The 7,059-nt window shown below is 38.0% G+C and overlaps 1 non-coding gene across 1 annotated transcript; it reads right to left on the minus strand.

The window, feature by feature from the left end:
• Positions 1-3,784: 3,784 nt before the first annotated feature.
• Positions 3,785-3,892, minus strand: LOC145556923 (small nucleolar RNA R71). The gene has a single exon (XR_014092016.1). It is a non-coding gene; the product is annotated as a small nucleolar RNA R71 (small nucleolar RNA).
• Positions 3,893-7,059: the final 3,167 nt, after the last annotated feature.

Consider the following 7,059-nt stretch of genomic DNA (forward strand, 5'->3'; position numbering starts at 1 on the left):
GATACAAACCAACCAAGGAAGAACTAGAGTCTCACGATGCTAAATTCAAAGCACGAAGAGACAACAATAAAAAGGGGATAATTACTTTGCTCCCATCTTACCAAAAAACCCTTAATAGACAATTCATTAGGGAGGGAGAAGATCACCCTTGCTATGAATTTCAAGAACCATTAGTTCTGGGAGGAATCAAGAAGCCTAGATTTGAGATATTTCATGATAGCTACTTCTTGAATGACGATCTCGAAATCGTTGAATCAAAACACCCAACCCTAGGGTGCTATGATGGGAAAGCATTCAACTTGCTATTTGGACTAGAGAAAAACCATGTTGCTATCATGACTAATCAAAATGCCATCCAAGTTGAAGCTTTTGACCCAACCTAATTGATCTCCCCTTCTAATGAAACCTTCGAGCATGGATGGAGGAAATCTTTCAAGTGGACTAATCATAAAGGTGATAAGCTGGAGATCGTCACAGGAGAAGGGAAGATATTCGAAGAATCGGATGATGAGTTTAGCTTAGACTTTCAGGAAGCTGAAAATTTGAGTCTTGTGGCCATTATTGAGTCTTTATTTTCTAGTTCTAAGGACAAAGATCCTAAAAAGGATTATTCTCTTGATGTACTCTCTTTTGAATTCAATAATATGAGCTCTATTTCTGAGTATATTCCTTCTCTTGAATCTTTTAAATGCTATAACAATCAATCTAATGAAGATGATAATATTAATAAATTGGTTGAACTAATGAATGAACGAGAACAAAAGAACCCTGTAATTGAAGAAACTGATACAGTCAATATAGGGACTAATGAAAACAAAAGAGAAGTCAAAATTGGCTTAAATTTAAATCCGGAAGAGTGATCGATTCTTATATCAACGCTCAAAGAATTTGAAGACGTGTTCGCTTGGTCGTACAAGGACATGCCTGGAATAGATAGGGAAATTGTGGAAAATACTATTCCCTTGAACCCTACCTCTAAACTAGTAAAACAAAAACTTCGACAAATGAATTCTGATGCCGCTTTGAAAATAAAAGAAGAAGTAAAGAAACAATTAGACGCAGGTTTCATTTGCATATGAAATAACCCAGAATGGGTAGCGAACATCATCCCAGTCCCTAAAAAGGATGGACGAGTTCGCATGTGTGTCGACTTTAGGGACCTTAACAAGGCTAGACCTAAAGATGATTTTCCTCTAACTCATATTAATATATTGGTAGATAACATGGCTGAACATGCGATTTTATCCTTTATGGATGGATACACAGGTTACAACCAAATCCTAATGGCAAAAGAAGATGAAGAAAAGACATGCTTTATCACCCCTTGGGGTACATATTGCTACACAGTCATGCCATTTGGTCTAAAAACTGCAGGAGCTACGTACCAAAGAACGGCTACGACTCTCTTGCTTGATATGCTGCATAAAGAAATAGAAGTGTATGTGGATGATATGATGGGACACATAAAATCTTTACGCAAAATTTTCATTCGCATAAAAGAATATAAAATGCAATTGAATCCACAAAAATGCGCCTTCGGAGTAACTTCTGGTAAGTTACTCGGATACGTAGTAAGCACACGTGGTATTGAGATCGATCCCTCTAAAATAAAGGCAATCGTTGATATGCCTCCTGATGAGTGTCATTTATGGCACTCATTTTGTTATTTTTAGAGTGTATATCATGTCATTCTATAGCTCTTTTACTTAGCTTTTCCTTTATTTTACTCTTTATTTCTTTTAGTTTGCATTTTCTTAGTTGGATTTCTTTCATTATGCATTTCTTGGTTTATTTCGTTATTTTCTCTTTTATTTGCTTGTTTTACTTTATTTTTCAGTTTAAGGTCGTTATCCAAGTTTCCCGAGGTCTCTTCCCAATTTCGGCATTGATTAGGATGTCTAATGTTCTCCATTTGAAGCTCAAGCATGGAGATGTGCAAGTTCCTAAAGTCCTTAAGCTGTGTATTCAAGCTGTGGGGGCATGATTTCTCGTGTTGAACCCACAAATATGGAGTTTAGAAACTGCAAGGTCCCGTGTTTATCAAGAGCATTAAGTAGAACGCACGAGGAGCATCGGCATGATAGGGAAGAGGGCTAACCTGTTACTAGGAGCGGGCGCGTGCGGCTATGGCGCGGTCGTGCGGCCTGGTGGCGCGGGCACGCCTGTATGGGTCTCTGTTCCGTACCCAGATTTGCGCGGCCGCGCTCTCCCCTATAGTTGGCCGCACCTGTACTGGTTTATTTAGAGACGATCTAACTAATTTCTCTTAATTAGTTTCACTATGTATAGATTTTCTTTCTATTTTTAGGGAGAGTTCAATTTTTCATAAATTAGAATAGAAATAGGTTAGATTTTTAGAGAGAGAAACTATAGTTTGTAGAGAGAGAAGTTCTTGATTTATGATTGAAGATTGATGATTCCAAGTGTTTTCTGCATTGAATTGAAGCAATTTTGTAAGGATTTCTTTACTTTAATGCAATCATAGTTTTGACCTCAATTTCTTTGTTAATTGTTCAAGTTAATTGATTTTGAATTGGTTTATTCTTGATTAATATGATGATGTTGAATTTGTTGTTCAGTTTAGTTTTGATATTGACTTCCATGAATAGTGAGTAGTTTTCTCGCTAGGGAAATGGTGAAGCATATATAAGTAATGGATTTATGCGAATTGGGGGAAATTGATGGAGTTGATGTTGTGATTAAATTGGTTAATTGATTATGTGCATGTGTGTGTTTAAATTAGGAGTGATCAACCTAGTTACTCACACTAGATTGCATTGTAAGTTCACACTGATACGAAAAATTGATTGGTGGCTTACATTTGTTGATTGAGTAGGTTTCCAAGTTTCCTAGCTAGAGTTTCTCGTAGTTGGCGCTAGTTTGACCTCTAGGAGATTAGCCTACCATACTCTCTTGATTGCTTAATTGATTTTCCCTCGCAACACTTGACTTAGTCATCTCCTATCCCAATTAGTTGAATTAATTACGATTTTATGTGGATCCATACCCTAGTGCTTGATAAATTTGATTTTGTTTCGATTGTTTGATTGGTAGAATAGACACACCTCACTTCATTGCTTCGAAATAGCTTAGCTTTGACATTAACATTCACCTCTCTTTCCTAGTGGTTCGACCCTCGACTTACCCTATGTTTGGTATAAGGGTGTGTTGAGAGATTACAAATTTTGTTTTGACCGAGGGTAGATTAGTTTTCAACGACCTAGTCTCCGCCCTAGATAAAAAATGGTGCCGTTGCCGGGGAATGGCGTAGTTGTTTGATATTGTTGTTGAGTCTATTTCACTAAAATTTGAAAATACAAAAAGATTTTTCTCATTTGGCTACATTTGTAGCCGTGTTACGTTACTAATATTTTCCTTTGAGTTTGTGTGTGCAAGTTAACATGGGAGATATCCCAAGGGTTACATTGAAGGAATTGGGTACTCCGAGTGCATACAAGTATGAGAGCGGGATTGCTCCATTATTGATCACGGATAGTGACTTTGAAATCAAACCGGCAATGATAACTTTGATTGAAAGGCGTCAATATAGTGGAGAAGTGAATGAGAGCCCCCTAAATCATCTTAAGGAATTCGAGAAATATTGCAACACAACTAAGGTTAACGGGGTTGCTCAAGAATTCATAAGGCTTAAGCTATTTCCTTTCTCTCTAATTTGAAGAGCTCAAGAGTGGCTAGATAATGAAGTGAAGTCTAATTCTTTGAGAACTTGGGATGAAATCACCAAGGAATTCCTTTCCCGTTTCTTCCCTGAAAATAAAACGACGGACGCAAGAGCTTTGATTCAAGGTTTCAAGCAAAAATCTAGTGAAAGCCTTTATGTAGCATGGGTGAGATACAAAGAGTATCAACATGAGTGTCCTCACCATGGGATCCCCACTTACCTAATCATTCAAAATTTTTTATGGCGGTTTGAGTCCTCAAGGGAGAGTAAGTCTTAATGTCGGAGTCGGAGGCCCAATCATGAATTATACCGAGGAAGAGATTATAGGTATCATTGAGGATGTAGTTAGAAACTACATGGAATGGCAAGATAGTGAGAAGGAGTCGATAAACAAGAGTACTATAATGGGATGCTCAATGGAACAACTCAATGCTATCAACAATTTGTCGATTCAAATTTTGAATTTAATAAAGGAGGTAGTTTCTATCAAGTATAAGCTCGAGAGCGCGACCTCACAAGCACCAATTCTTCCCTCCCAAATTAATGGGAGAGGTACTTCTTCTTCCTCTAACTCTCTTTCATCTTCTTGTTGCATGATTAAAGAATGTTGGTTTTGTGAATTGTATGGAATTAATGACCATGATGCATCCATTTGCCCTAATGTTCCTTGTAATGAATATGTTGTGAGTGAGAATGAACATGTGAACTTAGTTTTTAATAACAATGTTGGACCTAGATTTGATGCTCAAAGGAATGTTGGAAGTAGAAATTATCACAACCAAATGAACTATGATAATTATAACCAAAATGGCGGTTATAGAAACCATGGAATCCAAGGGAATTGTGGTAGCTATAACAACCATAGTTATAATGGTCAAAGTCATGGCCAAGGATATGGGGATTATAACCAAGGTTATGGTAACCATAATCACGATAGTGCCCAAAATCAATTTGGAGGTAATTGGAACAATCAAAGTAGGGGAAATTTCCAATCGAATGTTCAAAGAGTTGCCCCACTTGGATTTATTCCGAAGACCCAAAAGCATAGTGATAATTTGTATGATCAATTCCTCTAGGAGTTTCTTGGATGGTGTCATAGAGAAGCAAGCCAAATTGTTGGACACCTATATGACCCTAAGCAATGAGAAATTCAATGACATGTTAACTTACCATAAGGGGTTGGAGACCCGAATTTCTCAATTGGCTAGTGAATTTAAGGAATTTACAAATCTTAATTCTTTGACTTCACCAAGCTTAGATCCTAAGAGCCCTATGAATGCGATTGTGACTAGAAGTGGTAGGGTCCTTAAGAGTGAAATCTCTAAGAAGAGTGATGCTAAAGATAGTCTTAGCAATGATCAAATTGAGAATGAGGGAGATGAGAATACTCTAGTTGAGGAAGTTAATAAAGGAACAAGTTGAGAAGGTGAAAGAAAGCGAAAGAGAAGTTTACAAGCTTTAGCTCCCTTACCTCCAAAAGTTTAATAGGCAATGGTTAGACGAGCAATTTGGGAAATTTATAGAGATTCTTAGACAACTTCATCTTACTCTTCATTTTACCGATGTGATAGAACAAATGCCAAATTATGCAAAGTTCCTTAAGAAGATTTTGAGTGGAAAAAGAACATGTGATGTGGCGGAAACGGTGAACTTGACCGAGAATTGTAGTGAAATCATAATGAAAAAATCCCACACAAGTTGAAGGATCTCGGAAACTTTTCTATCCCTTGTGCTATTTATAAAATGCAAATTGATAATGCCTTGTGTGACTTAGGAGCTAGTGTTAGCATTATGCCATACTCGGTATATCAAAGACTAGAGAAGGGAGAACTTTTACCTACCAACAATACCTTGCAATTAGCCGATAGATCAATTAGGATCCCAAGGGGCAAGGTAGAGGATGTTCCCTTAAGGGTAGGAAAGTTCATCAGTCCGGTAGATTTTATGGTCCTTGACATAGATGAGGATTCTACAATTCCTATTATTCTTGGTAGACCATTTCTTGCTACTTCGGGTGCTTTGATTGATGTTAAAAGTGCTAAGATTTCACTTAAAATTAGAGATGAGGGAGTTGAATTTGATTTGAATGAAAGTATGAAATATCCTTCTTCATCACTTGAGAATTGCATGAGAGTTGAAATTTTAGATAATCTTGTACACAAATGCATGAGCACTTGCTCACAAGTAATGATCCTCTTGAGTGTGTTTTGTTGAACAAGGAAAAGATAGGTGCTCTTAGCAAGGACATGGCTTTGTATGAGAACTTGTTAGATGGAAGTGTTGAAGGAAGTGATGAGCAAATTTGCATGAAAATCTCAAGCCAAGAGGCTTTGCAAGCGGCTTCGACCAAGGAAGGTAAAGGTGTTACTATGGTAGAGCTCAAACCTTTACCATCACACCTTAGGTATGAATTCTTAGGCCCAAATTCTACTTACCCCGTGATTGTTAGCGCATCTTTGAGTGAAAGCCAAGCTCAAGCGTTATGCGGTGTTTTGAGACAGCACCAAGGTGCTTTAGGTTATACCATTGATGACCTCAAAGGTATAAGCCCCGCTTTATTTACGCACCACAAAACCCTTGAGGAGGGTGCCCTTCCTTCTATTGAACGACAACGAAAATTGCATCCCCAAATGAGGGAGTTAGTGAAGAAAGAGATTAATAAGATTTTAGATGTGGGAATCATATTCCCCATCTCAAGCTCTAGATGGGTGTCACCCGTTCATGTCGTTCCAAAGAAGGGAGGCATGACTATCGTCAAGAATGAAAAAGGTGAGCTTATTCCAACAAGGACGATCATCGGTTGGCAGATGCGTAAAGACTATAGACGTCTAAACACATCTACCAAGAAAGATCACTTTCCCCTTCCTTTCATTGATCAAATGCTTGAAATACGAACGAGGCACAAGTACTATTGTTTCCTTGATGGTTACTCGGGATTTTTCCAAATTCCTATTCATCTCGATGACCAAGAGAAAACTACTTTTAGTTGTCGCTATAGTACCTTTGCCATTCGGCCATTCGGCCTTTGCAATGCTCCCGCCACTTTCCAACGGTGTATGATGAGTATCTTTAGAGATATGTTGGAGGAGGAGATGGAGGTGTTTATGGATGATTTTGCCGTAGATGGAGTTTCCTTTGAACCGTGCCTTGAAAATCTTGAAAAGTGTTTGGCAAGATGTGAGAAAGTGAACTTGGTGTTAAATTGGGAAAAATGCCATTTCATGGTTGAAGAAGGAATAGTCCTTGGGCACAAAATTTCCCACAAGGGCATATAGGTTGACAAGGTGAAGATTGAGGTTATCAAAAATTTGCCACCTCTGGTTAATGTGAAAGGTGTGAGATCATTTTTGGGCCATGCCGGGTTCTATAGAAGATTC

The sequence above is a fragment of the Chenopodium album genome, chromosome 8, assembly GCF_948465745.1.
Source record: "Chenopodium album chromosome 8, dcCheAlbu1.1, whole genome shotgun sequence".
NCBI classification, from domain to species: domain Eukaryota; kingdom Viridiplantae; phylum Streptophyta; class Magnoliopsida; order Caryophyllales; family Amaranthaceae; genus Chenopodium; species Chenopodium album.